Genomic DNA, 18,475 nt, shown 5'->3' on the forward strand with positions numbered 1-18,475 from the left:
CCAGCCTGGCGACAGAGCAAGACTCCATCTCAAAAAAAAAAAAAAAAAAAATAGATTCAGATTGCCCAGTTCTGCCCCAGACTCCCAGAATCAGAATTTTCACAGAGGAGCCAGGAAATGCATTTAACAAGTACCCTCTGTGATTCTAATGATCAAGCAAGCTAGAAAACAGCACAGTGTGAGATTAAACTGGAAACCTCTCAACAAGAAGAGACAGGTCTGTAAAATTCCAATTCAACATTTTAAGGGCTCTATAATTTCACCCTACCTAAACTTTCCAACATTATCTCCCTTAATTCAAACAAAATCCTTTGTGGAGGTCAGGCTGGTGTACTCAAGGCGGGCACAGTGGGTGTGGGCAGAAAGTATGGCATTACCATCAATATACCGGGTTGGAATCATGGCTTATATTACAAAATAGTTTTGTAATTCTGGCATCATTAGTAACATAGCTTGTTTCTACACACATGGGCTTGGCTATGATTAATGACTAGGACAATATACCCTTCACTTAGCAGTTTAACTAGGAGAAAATGTCCTGGCTCTTACTGCAATAAAGACAACTAATCTGAACTTGCCCTGTTGCCTGAAGTCCAGCCAACTGCTTACTCTCCCTCTACCTCACTTTTTCCTAATGTTAGAAGGTATAATTGTGTCAGTGCTTACTTTGCCACTGGCCAAATCAAGTGATGACTTTCTAGTTTTGTTGGAACTATGAATTTGACTCAAATAAAGCACCTTGTTGATACCTACTAGTTCTATAGAGACATTTGTCACTTCAGCACTACAGCACCAATTTGTGATTCCCTAACATTTGACCATTACGATGTCTGGATGCCAGACTTAGAATGAGCAAGCAGTTGTGACACAAGAAGCATTAACTGCTCCAGAGAACCCAAAAAATCCCTAAGGCCACAGCTGATACTTCATGTTGAACTAGACTGAAGTTAAGGCAAACCATGTATTTGAGTGAATAACCATTTGAGTCATATGCAGATACGCTTGGGCAAGAAAGTATTTGAACCTCCCTGAGATACAGAGAAATGGGAATAATGAAACCGATAGAGTTGTTTGGAATAAAGTGCCAGACATAGACGTCAGAACATAGCAGGAAATCTGAGATTGTCAGCCTCTTTCCTTATCATACCCTGAATACTCCCTGCCCGTTTCCCATTTTTGAAGCTTTGCTCATGTAGAACTCAGCTTCTGGCCTACCTCCATCTAGTCCATTTAAATCAATTTAGCCTTACAGTTCCAATTAAACCCCATTGTATGACCCCTCTGCCTTTGTCAATTCGCTCTAGGCCACAAGAGTCTTTTAGTATTCAGGGTTCATATAAAAACAAATTAGACACTAATCAAATATTGATATAAATTTCTAACACATTGTATGTGTACATTTATTCTACTGAATGAGCTTGTAAGGGAAGGGACAATATCACATGCTTCTGCATATCTTCTGAATGAAAGTACTGTGAAATATGAATAGTAGAAAAAGATAAAATAAGAAGTAATTGCTCTTACCCCATTCTTAGTAGGACTGACAATTTAATCAGAAAAGAGGAAGTTCTTTATATATAGCCCAGATTTTCCTTGTGACTTTTTAATAAATAACAGCTCTAAATTCACCGACACTATTTTCTATATTAAAAACCTTACAAGGTCCATTTAAAACTTAGCAGGAGGCTGCTAGAGGAAGCAGAGGTTGCTGCACCCTTGCAGTAGGGAAATGAAGCAGTTATGTGCTGTGGCACAAGTCTTATGCAAGGTGCATCTCATTTCACCCAGGATTTCCACTTTGAGAAACTTACTCGAAAGAATTACAACTGTGTTTAAAAAACAATGTCCATGGAAGTTATGTTTAAAATGAAGAAAACATGGAAAGAACCTAAAATATCCTCAGTATAAAATTGGTTAAATAAAATACAATGCATCCATTTAAATTAAGGTCATAAAGGAATACCTAGTGACATGGAAGAATATTTGTGGTATCTTATTAGTGTAAGTAGCTGTTAATATGAAAACATTATATAGTGTTCTAATATTTTGCAAAAATATAAATGTATACTTGTTCACAGAAAATTGATGAAATGGCTATGCAAAGATGATAACTACTGTTTTGAAGAATTATGGATGGGAATTTTCCTTTTTGTCATATCCTGTATATTCCAAATCTATAAATTTTTATATCCTGCATTGACACTAACCTATTTTTAAAGGAATTTCATTGAAGAAAATACAAATGAACTGCAGTGAAATTTTTCTATATTTCTACTTCCATAGCTCTCCAGTTAATATTATTTGGCATGAATCAAAATGGTGAAATAAAATTGGTATAATTCAGACAATTAATTGATCTAAATGTAATTTTAAAATTTTGAATAATTGAACTAATCTTCTTTAATGAGATGATTTAATATATGTCTAGAAAAAGCGACAGAAGATCAGGAAATATATAAGGAGGTGTCAAAGAAGAGCATAGTATTCCTCTATCTAAACTGTCACTTGGGAAATTAAACATCAAAAATTCCCACATGGGAACTGATTTAAGATAATACAAAGTCCCAGCATTGTGGTTGGTATAGTCAATCCTTCTTCCCTGTTTTATTGATACTTTTTGTTTTACAGAGCAGATAGATTAAAAAGTAAAAGCAAATAGGATAAGACAGGTCATAGACACTATAACAAATGTAGTTTATGTTAATATTTTATGTGAATTCAACTTGTCTTGTTAACACATTAACGAAACTAAAGATGATAGCAAAAAGAAAACAAGCAACGTTCTTCCTCTAATACCTAATTGTGTGGTCTGTACTTCATGGATGCCCAATAAATTCTAATGGCTGACTTTACATTGAATATTTCCTTATTTGCAGGACAAAGCAATGTAGGTAAGGTAAGCTGAACAGATGGGTGGGGACAACTACACCTATTCCAGAAATAAACACAGTGGAGCTTTTTCTTGGGGTGCAAAGATAAAGGCCTAGAGGAAGATCAAGCCAAACAGAAAACTGACTATGAAAATCTGGTCATTGGGTTTCAGGAATAAGGAAGAAAGCTTGGAGAGAGACACAAATTTGCTCTTCTGGGAGAATCCACACTCTTTCCAGCTGTTGCTAGATCATCAAACTGACATGCAGTTCTATGAATATCTGAGAAGGTCATTCTAACAAGATCCTGAAGGACAGGGTCTTGGATCTAGAAATAATACGGACATTTTTCTTTGAGGCATTTACCAGATAGACACATTATTCCAAAATCAAGAATCAGTAAGAGAAATAAAATCCACACAAAACTGAGTGAAAATTTTTATAACAAACAAACAAAAAAGAAAGAAAGAAAAAAAGGAGAAAAGCATAGAACTAAAAAAGAAAATCTGCTTTGGGAAAACATTTACTAAGGAAGCAAATTTCCTATAGCATCTGTTTGTACTGTCTTTTAAATTCAAGAGCATATTTGCTCTCCAAAATAAAAATGAACCATAAAATATAAAAAAGCAACTGGCTGAAGGGCAGGGAGAATTTTTTGAAAAAAGAGCTAAATAAAATAGGGCAAGAATATAAGGAAACTGTTGATTCTGGAGCAGAACCAAAAATTGCAAAAGGTATTGAAAGAGAAAACTACACTGAAATAGAAGAAAAATGTGAGAATGTAAAGAAACCTGATTCATTATCAACTACATTCTATGCTCAAGGCAGTATATGATTTTTCATTAATGAACCTATTAATTTTGACAACTTCATAAAGGAAGCACTATTATTATATTCAATAATAAGAGAAAACTGAGCTTCAGAAAAAACAATAACAGAGCATATGGTAGACTGACATTGATGTGGCTTTCTTCTACTAAATACGTAGAAATGCTTAATAAAAAACAAATCTTTAAATGAAATAAAAGTAGGCCTGGTGCAGTGGCTTATTCCTGTAATCCCAATACTTGGGAGGCCAAGGCAGGTGGATCACTTGATGTCAGGAGTTCAAGACCAGCCTGACCAACATGGTGAAACTTCACCTCTACTAAAAATCCAAAAATTAGCCAGGTGTGGTGGCAGTCACCTGTAATCCCAGCTACTCAGGAAGCTGAGGCAGGGTGATAGAATTGAGACCTGTATAGACATTATAGCACCTTGTTAACTAATCTAGGAAAAATGGCCAGGGTGCCAGGTGCCAACAAGACCATTTGTGGGGCAGCGGGGGGAGCTACAAAAATCATAATAACTTGGCACAGACCAAATGTGGCTGTGGGGTATTAGCTTAAACCATCTGCATTGTCTAGAAATCCTAACATAAGAAATTAAAATAAAAACATTTGAATCCTCTGAATTTCTATCAGTATCCACTATAAAATCTTTTTGTGAGGCCACTCCTACAGACAAGCCTCATAGGACAACCACATCGTGTTGCCAGATAATATACAAGGTGCCCAGTAATATTTAAATTGTAGAGAAATAATGGATAAATATATTCCAATATTAACTATTGAAAGAGTAAACTACACTAAGATAAAAGACAAACATATGTGACATAATTGTACTAAAAACAAATTGTCTAAACAAGAAGAAATAAAAGGTATAAAAATATTATAAAGGAAAAAATTAAACTTTTTTGCAGAAAACATACCCAGACTTTTTGTTTTAATTCATTAGGATTTGTCAGTTTGTTACTGCAACATAATTTAATCTATTAAAAGTAATACACAATATCAAGATGCTATTTAGAAATATGGAAGTTTTCCATATTTGTGAGAAAAGCTAAGAACAAGCCAAAATAATTTTGTTTGAAGATTGGGATTTGGGAGCAAAAGAGGTAGAAGAATGAATTTTGTTTTGTATTATATGGTGTTGTATATCAATTATTAGCCATTTTGTTTTGTTGTAAGACAATCATCTATTGATAATTCATATTTCAACTCATCTCACAAGGAAGACACTGGCTAACCTTAGTTGCAAACTGTGGTAAGTGAGAAGGGATTTCTTTTCTCACACATTGCTAGGTTCATGTCTGAGACTCCTCAAGCAAAAGACAGACTAACAAGAGAAAAGGATACCAATTTATTTAATATAAATTTTACAAGACATGGGAGTCTTCAGAAATGAAGAATCAAAGAAACAGGGAAACCTGTGTATTTTTATGCTTAGGTTTGATGAATAGTTGACAGTAAGGCACGAGTATGATTGGACAAAGAGGATATAATCTAATAGTAATAAACTGGGGGGAAACTTAGCAAGACAGGTTTGTTCAGACTCTTCTCTATGTCTCTGTGTCTTCAGAGACAAGAATGTTCCTTTTCTTTGAGTATAGAGAGGGTATCTCTTACATGAGGATCTTAGGACCTATTAATACATTAGGGGAAGATCAGATAATTATTTTTTGACCTGCTTCAGGGAAGAAGGGTGGGAGAACGTCAGAGGGAGCTTCCTGCTTCAGCTGTTTTGTTAAATGCCAACGTGCCATATTTTGGTGTAGCAAGTCCCATAACTATCTTTTAAAAATTTTTGTGTAACAAATAGCCTTGGCATAAAGAGATAGTATTTCCCCTATATAGGGCAGGTTTTCTTATAGTCTTGGAAGATGCAATGTCTTCCTTATAGGCCTGCTTATTGCCCATTATAAAGACTCATATTCTCTTATATGGACTATAACTTTCAGAGAAGTTTCTTTCCTGTAATGCGACCACCTGCATTTACAGGTACCATCTCCCTCTCTCTGTTTTGTGCTGTGGGAATTGAGGATCTATTAAGTAGCACAAAAATAATTCTGGGACTCTGGCTACTGCTATTGCTATGAGTAATATATTTTTCATCTCTGACCTAGAAGTCTGGAATCTTCTACCAGCATCCATGAAACTGGGCTGGGCTAACTTGATACTTTGTATGTAGGGTAAAATATCAGATCTTTCAAAGTTCTTTATATCCTTACAATACTTTTATTAAGATTTTTATACATTTTTAAATTTAAAAGGTTAAAGTGAAAGGTAAAATGTGAGAATTTATCTCAGTTCAGTGGAGACTTTCTATGGATAAAAAATAAAGGAAAGGCAAATTGAAAATAGACTGTTTTAATTACATAATATTTTTAACTAACCTGCATTATCAAATACCATCAACAAAATTAAGAAACTTGAGACAGGGCCCAGCACATTGGCTCATACCTGTAATCCTAGTGCTTTGGGAGGCTAAGGTGGGAGGATCACTTGAGACCAGGAGTTGGAGACTACCCTGGGCAACACAGCAAGACCTCATCTTTACAAAAAAATTTAAAAATTAGCTTGGCATGGTGGCACATACCACATGTAGTCCTAGCTACTTGGGTGGCTGAGGAGGGAGGATTGACTGAGCTCAAGAGTTCAAGGCGGCGGTGAGCTATGATTGTGCCACTGCACTCCAGCCTGGGCAACAGACACTGTCTCAAAAAGAAGAAAGAAAAAAGGAAAGAGAGAGAGAGACAGAAAGGAAGGAGGGAGGAAAGGGAAAGAAGGAAGGAAGGAAGGAAAGAAGGAAGGAAGAAAGAAAGGAAGGAAGGAAGGAAGGGAAGGAGGGAGGGAGGGAGACAAACTTGGAAAAAAATGAACTATTTGCAATATTTTTAAGATAGCACTTATTTAATATTTAAAGAGCACTTTCAAATACAATTTTTAAAGGATGAATATAACTCATTAGAACAAAGGAAGGAATACTAATAGCCAATTACCTTGTGAAAAATATTCAGTCTATTTACAAATAAAATTAATTTAAATTTAAGATTATTGAGATGTTTTCTATATAGTTGGTTAAAAAAGAAAAAGAAGTGAAAGACAATAAATTATAAAAAGTCTTAAAAGAGCAGAAAAAAAATCCGTCATATTGTTAAAATTGGAAATATTTATCAAAAGTCTTAAAAAATACCTTTACCTTTTGACTCAATGATTTCTGTTCTCAGAAATCATGTTAAAGAAATAAGAAAACAAGCAAAAAATTACCTGCAAAAATCTAGGTATTAAAAGGTTAATTATAGTAACACCTCCTTAATATTTAACAATAAGAAATTTTTTCAAGAATATGCTACAGTCACAAAATCATGTACACTTTAAGCATTATCATCCTATAAACTGATATTTTTGAAACAAAAAGTTATATACAGAATTGAGAAACATTTTTAATATTATATATAGAATGATTCCATTTGTTATAGCTATAATGTCCCAAATAACATGTACCAGGTTGTAACAAACACACATTTTTTCTTTTTTCTTTTTTTTTTTTTTTTTTACTGTACTTTAAGTTCTAGGGTACACGTGCACAACGTGCAGGCTTGTTACATATGTATACATGTGCCATGTTGGTTTGCTGCACCCATTAACTTATCATTTACATTAGGTATTTCTCCTAATGCTATCCCTTCCCCATGTCCCCACCCCAAGACAGGCCCTGGTGTGTGATGTTCCCCTCCCTGTGTCCAAGTGATCTCATTGTTCAATTCCCACCTATGAGTGGGAACATGCACAAACACACATTTTTTTCTTGAGTTACATGGTAATAATAACTTTTCACTAATATGTATTTTCTGATTTATCCAAAATAAGGTCTATTACTTTTACTCTAAGAAAATATTTTATTTTTTAAACACAAAACATAAACACGCTGATCCCTTTGGGGGTGTATCCTAAAAAGTTAATGAGATGTGCACACTGATTTAAGTGTGTGAAGATCCATAAACATTTCATCTATCTGACAATAGGGGACTGATCAAATTGTGTAATAACCTCATAATGAAACCCAAAGCAGACATTAGGTACCATATTGTAGAAAAATATCATTATGTGGGAAACTGTTAATGACACATTAAGTAAAAGAAAATTATGAAGTAATATGCAGAGTATGAAGCTAATATTTTTAGTTTGCAACAACAGAAATATGCTAGAGGAAATATATCAAATAGGCACAGTATTTTTCCAATAAAATAACAAGTAATTTTAGTTTTCTTTTCTTTGAATTCCACATTTTCCAGATTCTCTACAATGAACATACCTTGCTTCATTTTATGATAATAATACTATTAATGGTCCAGCCCTGCAATAAAGGGAACCAGAAGAAAGAGAGTAGATGTGGGAAGGAAAGCTAGGTAAAACATAGTGGGAAATGTTCAGGAGAATTTATTGAATTTGTTAATCTATTGAACTGAAGAAAATGGAAGGAAGAAATGAAGAAATTGGTTTGGGTAAACAACATCATTATTTTTTAATTTGGGAATTCAGGGAAAGGAACCGACTTTAAAGACAAAATTTTACACTTCTGGGGTTTTTTTCTTCCTAAGTTTTTGCGAAACATGTAGGTGGATGTGCCCAATGGACAGGAAAACCAGTACACAGCCATGTGATCAATCAGGTATAACTATAGATTTGGAAGCCAACAACATACTGGGTAGGGTTAAAACCACTGCATGCATACAATTACCTAGGAATAATGAAATACAAGAAAATAAGAAAGCATGGAAGAACACCTTGAAGAGTCCCAACCAACAGTTACCAGGTAAGCTAAAGCTGGCATGGCAGATATGGCTGCACACTGGTCGAGAAGGTGAACTTTAGCCTCAACCACACCTGAATGAAAATCTGTACCTCACCACCTGTGTGGCCTTTTGTGTGTTATTCAAACTCTCTAAGCTGCATTTTCTCATTTGTTAGGTAATAATAACAATAATATCTGCCTCGTAGGGTTGCAGCATGTCTTCACTATGGCAGGAAGGCTCAATAAATGGTAGTTAATATTAATCGTAGGCCTTGTCCTCTTAGTGGTAGTAGATAAAAAGTAAAGAAAAATAAGGAACTATTAGAAAGGGATGAAACATCAGGGAAAAAAAAGTGATGTCTCAAAAGACAAGGGGAACTTCAAGCAATGGCAGTCATCAATGGAGTCAAGTCCAAATAAGATGCAAACCAAATCCAATGGCATTGAAATTTAGGAGGTCATTTGAGATGTTTGCTAAAACAATTATATCTGATTTTTAGTCATATTTCCTTGAAAAAAAAAAACCCTTAACAAATGGTTACTACTATTTCTTGATGTTTCATTTTGTGATTCATCCACTTTTAATTCATAAATAATGGGAATTTGGTCAAGATAAAGTTAATAAATTATTAAAGTAAAAATTTGCCACTGAGCAACAGTGAAAGAGTTAAGGTTTTACTTTGGGTTGTTGTGTTTCCTTTCTATCTAATATTTCTGGGTGCATGTCCCTCACAAAAGGGCTTTACAATGGTTTCTGAAAGTCTTTCAGAGTTACAAACCAGAAACATATTTGTCATAGAAATATTATTCTTAAAAATACTGATAGTGCCTCTGTTCTATCAATCTCTCCACAGGACTCACGGTGAGAAAGAAAGAGATGGGAAGAAATGTCTGTGTAGGAAACTTCTTTCTTTGAGTGTCTTGACTGGTTTTTCTTTTCATTTTTTAAGGCAACATAGTTGGAAGCACTTTTAGGTCTAAAAGGGATTGAGTGAGAGAAACACATCATGAAACCAGAGCAAATACTAAAATATTTAAGGTAGGATAGGAAAGTTCAAGAACTAAAATTAGATCAGCAAAAGCAAAATAACAAACAAACAAAAAGGGAATATTTGGGAGCACTGAGATTCAGCCAACACTTGGCGTTGCTGCTCAGTGAATGCCCCAGACAGTGTGCCCTGGCAGCAAGTTGCTGAGGCTGGGGCCCAGGAATGCCTGGTGCTGCTAACAAGTATGCTGTGCAAGCATCTTCAAAGAGAGAGAAAAGAAGGGCACTTCCACGTGAGATGAGTTCTCCAAAGCCATCATAGCTGTAGTCCTCACACTTTTCTGGTCTTCTTTGTCATTGGGGTTAGAGAGGGCTAGGAACTGAAAGCAGGAAAGACAGACCAAATAGGCACACAAAAGTCTACTGCAAAAAGTATCATTTTCAAGCTGAGGCTGCATATAATACATTCATAGAACGGGAATACCAGCCTAATCATCATAGAAATGATTATTTCATATTTAAGACCCTGAGAGAGTATGAAAAGCGAATCCACATATGATTCACTTTTATTCCACACATTCTTAATTGAAGAGACAGAAAGATGCTATTCTTTAAAAAGTAAATTGTCCAGCTTAGAGAATTCATCTGAAAAATAGCAGTCATTTATATTATTAAAATCAGTGGAAAAAAAAATCTATGTTTCATATGACTGAGTATGACTACTCCTTTTCAAACTCCAGATAAAGCAGTAGAAAGGCAATACTCTCAGGTCTTTGAACTTGAAGGCAGCTGTAAAACCAAAAGAAACAGAAATGGGTAGGGGAGGGGGACAAAGAGGGAAACATTGAGGGAAACTCATGAAGTGTGCAGAATATTATTCTGACTCCCACATCCTTGGTTGTTGTTAAATAAATAAATTGTTTCCTGTCTAAAATTCGGCACACACTCTTGCCTTACAAATTTCCTTGATTTTGCTCTATACTTTCTATTTCAAATATATTTCTGAATTTTAAATTTTGTGGATTAATTTAAGGAACACCTATCTTATTGCAATATATTGCAAGGATATTATCAGAAACTAACAAGAGAAATGCAATTGTATTTTTGCCACAATGGAACTCTATTAGAATGACACAGGACTTTTTTGCCACCTGTAAATGTCTCCTTTTTCTCTTTTTGTAGTCACTACATCCAAAATTTATTTTTGAAATATATATTATCCATTATAAGAGCTTTTGAGTTCATATGTATTTATTAGTTGTATATATTGTTTTTCTATTTTTTTGGTGGAGGGAGTCTTTCTTAAAAATAAATTTCTGATATGTCCTTTCTTCTAAACTGTTCTATTTTTTCCTAAAAGTAACCCCTTTATTGTGTTAATAAATAAAAATCCAAAGAGCTTTATTCAAGGGTTTTAGACATTTTAAAAATCTGTCCTATTGTAATAAGAAAACTTGGAGACTCATTGAAATAGCAGCAAAGGCACAGGTTTCTTCTTATTATGAAAGATGTTTATGTGAAGAACAAAATAGACAAGAGAAAGTAACTGCTTCAGAATACTTGATGGGCACTTTAATCTTCTATTAATATGCAAATTTTGTTCTTTAGAACCCCAGTAAGAGATTTCTTTTTCCATCAGGCTATTTGAAAGTAGTCCTATTTTCCCAAAGGTCCTTCTTGCTTGAGTCTAAGTGAAACGGTGTTTTTTATGCTAATTTCCACGATGCTCTTATATGCATCATTTTCTTTTGAAATTATATGGAGTTTATTGAACCACATTTGTAAAACATTCCACAGTTGATTTAATTCTAAAGATCTCCTTTAATAGAAGTGATTCCCCTGTTGATCTATGTCACAGGAGAAAGTTAAAGAAAATCAGTTTTAACAACATGGTAGAAATAAGAAAGGGCTTGTGGACAGAAACGAAGATGCCAGCTTGTGAACAGGAAAAGAACAATTTCTATTGTGTAATTAAGCACGTCAAGAATTTGAGCCTACTAGAAACTACTCTGTTGATATCACAAATCACAATTATCAAGTACCACTTCATAAACATAAATCTCAAGAATAATCACTAAGGTACATGCCCCCAGTCTTTTGGCTTCTTTAGAGACATTTATTCATATTACATTTTATTTCAATACCTTACCTTTTCAAAAGAGGTTGTAATTATAACAACAATGCCACAACAATTCCCTTATGGGTATAGAAATTAGGCTGAATAATAAAATTATTTTTATATAGTCATATTGTCCTCCATGCACCAACCACTTCAGTTACCTAGTTCATATTAAAAAGAATAAAATATTTTGCATTATTTATCTTCCTGTCTTATTGATAAAGAGGGAACTCTCAAACACCTTATCAATATGGTATCCAGACTATCATCTAATTATTTTTCCCAGGGAATGGATATTTATTATTTACGCATATTGTTAAATGGTTTTAAATAAATAATAATATCTGGAAGAGCTTTGAGTAAATAGTATTTCTTCTGAACTGAAAAGGTTATTATGATTTTTTTAAAATTTATGTATTTATAGAAGTTATGACCCCCTCCTCCCCCGAAATTCATCCTTACTTCAGAAATATTGACTCTCCATTTTTTCTGGCATAAAAATTCCCTTCACAGTAAGTTATGATCCAGGCATAAAATTCAATCTCATCATACCTTTTTTATTTTAAACCACAAAACTGTACCCTTCACCTTTATTATCCAATCTATGTACCTGAAATTGGGTTGTAAATGACACGTTACCTTAAAGATTAAAATCACACTGAAAGAGAAGTTTTACTAACATGAAGGGAAAAGGGGCAGGCTTTCACCTGACATTGTGCCCTTTTAAATTTACAGACATATTTTGGAGATACTGAAGGTTTGGTTCTAGACCACCACCACTGTAAAGCAAATGTAGCAACAAAGCAAGTCACACAAATTTTTTGGTTTTTCAATGCATGTAAGAGTTACGTTTACACTATATCGTAACCTACTACGTGTGCAATATTATGTTTAAAAAATAATGTGCATACCTTAATTTCAAAATACTTTTATTGCTAAAAATTGTTAACAATCATCTGAGCCATCGGTGAGTCCTAATCTTTTGCTGGTGGAGGGTCTTGACTTGTTGTTGGTGGCAACTGACCAATCAGGGTGATGGTTGCTGAAGGATGGGGTGCCTGCAGTAATTTCTCAAAATAAAACAGCAATAAAGTTTGCAATATTGCTTGATTCTTCCTTTCACAAAAGATTTCTCTGTAGCATGCAATGCCATTTGAATGCATTTTATCCTCAGTAGAACTTCTTTTCAAATTAGAGTCAATCCTCCCCAACCTTGTTACTGCTTTATCAACTCAAGTTTTCATAGTATTCTAAGTCCTTTATTGCCATTTCAACAATGTTCACATCTTCTTCACCACGAAGAGATTCCATCTCAGAAATCATTTTATTTGTTCATCCATAAGAAGCAACTCCTCATCTTTTCAAGTTTTACAATGAGAATGCAGCAATTCAGTCACATCTTCAAGATCTACTTTTAACTCTGGTTCTCATCATTTTCACTTCATCTGCAGTTACTTCCTCCACTGAAGTCCTGAACCCCTCAAAATCATCAATGAGGGTTGAAATCAATGTCTTTCAAAGTCCTCTGACATCAATATTTTGACATCCTCCCATGAATTACAAATGTTCTTATTAGAATCTGGAATGCTAATTCCTTTCCAGATCCACCAGAGGAATCACTATCTAGGACAGCTATAGCTTTATTAAATGTATTTCTTAAATAATAAGATTGAAAGTCAAAATTACTCCTTGGTCCATGGACTGCAGAATGAATATTATGTTAGCAGGTATGAAAACAATATTAATTTCCTTGTACATCTTTAGAAGAGATCTGATATGACAAAGTGCATTGTTAGTGAGCAGTTATATTTTGAAAAGTATCTTTCTTTTGAGCAGTGGATCTCAACAGTAGGCTTAAAATATTCAGTATACCATGATATAAACAGATGTGCTATTATCCAGGCTTTGTTCTTCCATTTATAGAACAGAGGCAAAATAGATTTAGTATGATTCTTAAGAGCCCTAGACTTTTCAAAACAGTAAATGAACATTGGCTTCAACTTAAAGTCACCAGCTGCATTGGCCCCTGATAAGAAAGTCAGCCTGCCCTTTGAAGCTTTGAAGCCAGGCGTTGACTTCTCCTCTCTAGCTGTAACAGTTTTAGATGACAACTTCTTCCAATGGAAGGCTGTTTGGTCTACATTAAAAATCTGCTGTTTAGTGTAACCACTTTCATCAACGATCTCACCTGGACCTTCTGGATACTTCTTGGAGTTTTCCATCGGCACTTGTTGTTTCACCTTGCACTTTTATATCATGGAAACAGCTTCTTTCCTTAAACCACACGAACCAACCTCTACTAGCTTCACACTTTTCTCCTGCAGCTTCCTTGCCTGTGTCAGCCTTCATAAAATAGAAGAGTTGGGGCCTTGCTCTGAATTAGGCTATGGCTTAAGAGAATGTTGTGGCCTGTTTGATCTTCTATCTGAACCAACAAACTTTTTCCATATAAGCAGTAAGGTTGTTGTACTTTCTTATCATTAGTGTATTCAGTAGAGTACCAATTTTAATTTCCTTCTGGAACTCTTCCTTTACATTCACAACTTTGCTGTTTGTCACAAGAGGCCTAGCTTTCTGCCTGTCTTGGCTTTCAACGTATCTTCCTCACTAAACTTAATCATTTCTAGGTTTTGATTTAAAGCAGGGGTGTCCAAACTTTTGGCTTCCCTGGGCCACATTGGAAGAAGAAGAATTGTTTTGGGCCACACATAAAATACACTAACACTTAACAATAGCTGATGAGCTTCTAAAAATTGCAAAAAAACTCATAATTTTAAGAAAGTTTACATATTTGTGTTGGGCCACATTCAAAGCTGTCCTGGGCTGCATGCAGCCCACAGGCTGTGGGTTAGACAAGGTTGATTTAAAGTGAGAGATGTGTGACTCTTCCTTGCACTTGAACACTTAGAGGCCTAATTTCAATATTGTTCTATTACAGAGAACAGGGAGGCCTGAAGGCAAGGAAAGAGATTGAATAATGGCTGGTTGGTAGAGCAGTCAGAAGACACACAACATTTATTGATTAAATTTGACATCTTATAGGGATACAGTTTGAGATGCCACAAAACAATTACCATAGTAACATCGAAGGCCACTTATCACAAATAACTATAGCAGATATAATAATATAGAAAAAGTTTGAAATATTGCAAGAATTACTAAAATATGACACAGAGACACCAAGTAAGCACATGCTGTTAGTAAAATGCTGTTGATGATCTTGCTCAATTCAGGAGTGCTGCAAACCTGCAATTTGTAAAATATGTAATACCTGTGAAGCACAATAAAGCAAAGTGCAATAAAACAAGGTATGTCTGTAATTTCCCTTTAGCTAAAGAGTCTTTCCCCATCTTTTACACCTGGAAAAATTCCTCAAGATATGAGCCATACACCTCCCCGCCCTCTTATAGACCTTTCCTTGATCCTTCCACTCTCTTCAGGTAAAATGGATCATTCCATCTGTTGAACACAAATAAACAAAACAACAAAAATTACTCACAATGTCTCTTACATATCTCTATCCCAATAGTTAATACATAGATTTGTAAACTTTTTGTTTACATGCCAATTTCCTCGAATAAAGTGCAGCCATCTGTCTTTTTATCTTTTTAATCCCCAGAACATACTTAAGACTCAATAATTTACTTGCCTAGCCAGTGCATGGGCTTGACTACTACTGTTTTAAAAATGAAAATGTGTAGGGGTAAAGTTTCAGGCGTAAGAACTTATCTTCATCTCTATAATGCTTTCTGACTAGGTTAATTGTAAAATCTAAAGCTCTACTGGTGCTATTTTTAAATGGAAACTCACTTTTACAGTGTAAATATTAGGTAGAGTTCTAGTGGTATAATCAATTATATAGCATTAGGTTAATTAGAAAGAGAAAAATCCCCACAGCACTGAAATCTATGGCAACTCCTTCAAAATTTGCCGGTTGAGATCTGTAGAACTAGCCTGACAATAAAAAAACATCATTCCTTAGCAATAACAACTGTGGTGTATTGATAACCAATACTTTAAATCTCTGCAGATTTAACAAACAGTACCTACTGCTTTGGAACCTCGATGCAGTGAAAAGCATGGGATTTTAGCAATAGCAAGCAACAGGAACTAACACTAGTCACACACAAAAATTGATGGAGTGGGTTTGAGGATTGGTTTAGAAAGCACAGAGCTGACTGAGTTATTGCCACTTGGTGCAGCCGGTACATTAGGGATAATAGCTGTGCAGACCCTGGATAGTTATAGATACTAGCTCAGCAGAATCTAATTTCACCTAGAGAGAAATATTTATATTTAGTATACAAGTTTTTTTCAAAGGCATGGAAAGAGAGTCCACAATACACATTTGGATGGGATTTGTTACATGGATGAGAGTAAAAAAATACTATCTTAAATGGATTACCTGTGGGCATTAGAACCTGCGAGCTAGCGAAGCTACTAGCTGAAACCTTCATCAAAATGTAGTCATTACAACTGTGTTTCCTGAGATAAATCAGATTTAAAAATCCAATACAGTGCACACAATAGCATCCCTGAGAAAGCTCTCACCATGCAGATATGATCCACTTAGGAATGAAGGATATGTCTAATGTATTTAGCAACAATTAATACTGGCTTTTGTCATCATCTTTGAAGTTGAAGTAGTTGGTCTCTGTCAACCCTTGTCTTCAAAGTTAAGAATTTGTCATATTTAAGTTTTTCAACCATGACTAAATGTATTCCTTAAGGATATGTGTTCCCACTACTGAACTTCCTTAGAAAATTGGTGGGCCTGCAAAGTAAATTATAATGTTCAATTATTTTCCTAATAAAACAACTAACCTTTGCTTTATGCACTACGAACGTCCTCAGGAAAGAGAAACTAGAGAGAATTAGGTAAATTTCTTCTCTCATTATAAAGTGATATGCATTAAAAATAAAATAATCAGTGACCACAGTTTGAAATTATTTCCACAATCTTTAGCATTAGATTCACCATTTGTGCTCTATGCTCATTTCTACTGAAGCTCAAGGTTAGAGGAATAATGTTTAAACCTGTAGTCAGAGAGAAAAGGTAATTCTAGAAACAGTTTTAGAAAGCAAACTTTGCATGTACCAGAATGGAAATATATGAACTTTTAAGGAGAAGTCCTATCAGAGTAAGAATAATCCCAAAGTGTAACAAATGGTATGACATAGTGAGTCTTGTTTTGGTAACATCAAGCATAATATTTTACACAGTATTGGTAAAAAGACAACTGGGCGTTTGTTGAGGTATTGAGTTCACGTTGTCATGTGTACCACAGGGAAATTTCTCAGTAAATGAGAAATTCTTCAGATAGCTTGTCATGTCCTTACCAGCCAACCAGAGAATTAAATTGCTACTCATGCTTAGCAAAGTGCAACAGGGCAGTTATGGGGTCAAATTTTCCAGGACCTTTGTAGCTAATTAGTGGGAATTCAAAGGTTATTCTCTGGAACTCTAAGGAAGTTGCTGACTTGTCTCTGTTTCTCCTTTCTGGCACTCCTTCCCATAAGCTAAGGTATTTTATGAGACTTTTTTTTATTTCTACCATTTAGATCCTATTGTAAACCTATACTTGCAATGCAACTTCAAATACAAAACCACTTTTTCTAATCCAAAACAGAAATAAATTTGATTCATAAAAGGCTAATGGGACATTTTTGAGATGCTGCATACATATTGGGAACTCTTTCTGCTTATAGGCTCATAATTTATCTACCCACAGGTAACTGTTAACTGTGCACAGAGGCCTATCTATTGTGTAGTAATAGTATTACTGTCACATAATTTTATTAGTTCCTCAAAACCACTTTGGAGATGATAGCTCAGAATTATGGGATCAGGGATAGAAGTATCTTGTCTTACCCCAATTAGAGAGGGACAATCTTTTAAACAAATGACACTCCTAATCCATTTATATCTAGTATCACCAAAATCAAACTTGTTTTGTTTTGTTTCTGAGACAGAGTTTCGATCTTGTCACCCAGGCTGGAGTGCAATGGTGTGATCTCGGCTCACTGCAAACTCTGCCTGCTGGATTCAAGCAATTCTTCTGACTCAGCCTCCCAAGTAGCTGTGATTACAAGCATGCGCCACCACGCACAGCTAATTTTGTATTTTTAGTAGAGATAGGGTTTCACCATGTTGGCCAGGCTGGTCTTGAACTTCTGACCTCAGGTGATCTGCCCACCTTGGCCTCCCAAAGTGCTGGGATTGCAGGCATGAGCCACTGCGCCCAGCCCCAAATCAAACTCTTGATTACACCAACTCCATGTCCAACCCAAGCCATTCCTTCTGTATTCCCCATTTTAATATGTGATATACACCCAGTTGCTCCAGACAAAATCTTTGAATCATCATTGATTCTTTCTTCACCCTCAATTTTCCCATTCAAACTATCAACAAGTCCTGTTAGTACTATTACCAAAATATATCTTGAACCCATCTATCTATCTTCATAGTCAATACCTATGATTTCAACCTCATTATTACAATCATCTCCTACACTGCCTACTTCTACCCTTGCCTGCCTACAATATGTCGTTTGCCTGCTGTTGTTTGGGATTCAAAATGCAAATCTGCTAATCTTTCTCAGTTTTAGAAAACACTTGTGTGACTTCTCATTGAACCTTGGGTAAAATCAAACTTCCTTATAGCAATGCAACTTAAAGTGTGTTTTATGAACTGGTGCCAATCTATGATATGATATGATAAGTACAAAAATTAAGAGAATCATTTAGAATGTTTATACTAATTTGACAGTACTATGACATCTATCTATGTGAGCAGTGAACTCGTTGTGTTGCAAGTGTAGACCAGTTCTAGTATTGCCAGGATCATAGGTTAGGTTGTGTGTGGCTTGGTGGGCACACGGG

General features: G+C 35.1%; 1 long non-coding RNA gene across 2 annotated transcripts in view; it reads right to left on the reverse strand.

Moving 5' to 3' along the window:
* The window catches only part of LOC129037544 (uncharacterized), a 282,527-nt gene that overhangs the window by 35,365 nt on the left and 228,687 nt on the right, over nt 1-18,475 (reverse strand). The window contains exon 5 of one of the 2 annotated variants that reach the window (XR_010126336.1): nt 14,924-15,052. The exons of the other annotated variant lie outside the window; for it this stretch is intronic. This is a non-coding gene — a long non-coding RNA (uncharacterized LOC129037544). Of the gene's footprint in view, nt 1-14,923; nt 15,053-18,475 lie in introns of those variants that run through there. 2 annotated transcript variants of the gene reach the window in all.

This window comes from Pongo pygmaeus, chromosome 4 (genome assembly GCF_028885625.2).
Source record: "Pongo pygmaeus isolate AG05252 chromosome 4, NHGRI_mPonPyg2-v2.0_pri, whole genome shotgun sequence".
Lineage (NCBI taxonomy): Eukaryota > Metazoa > Chordata > Mammalia > Primates > Hominidae > Pongo > Pongo pygmaeus.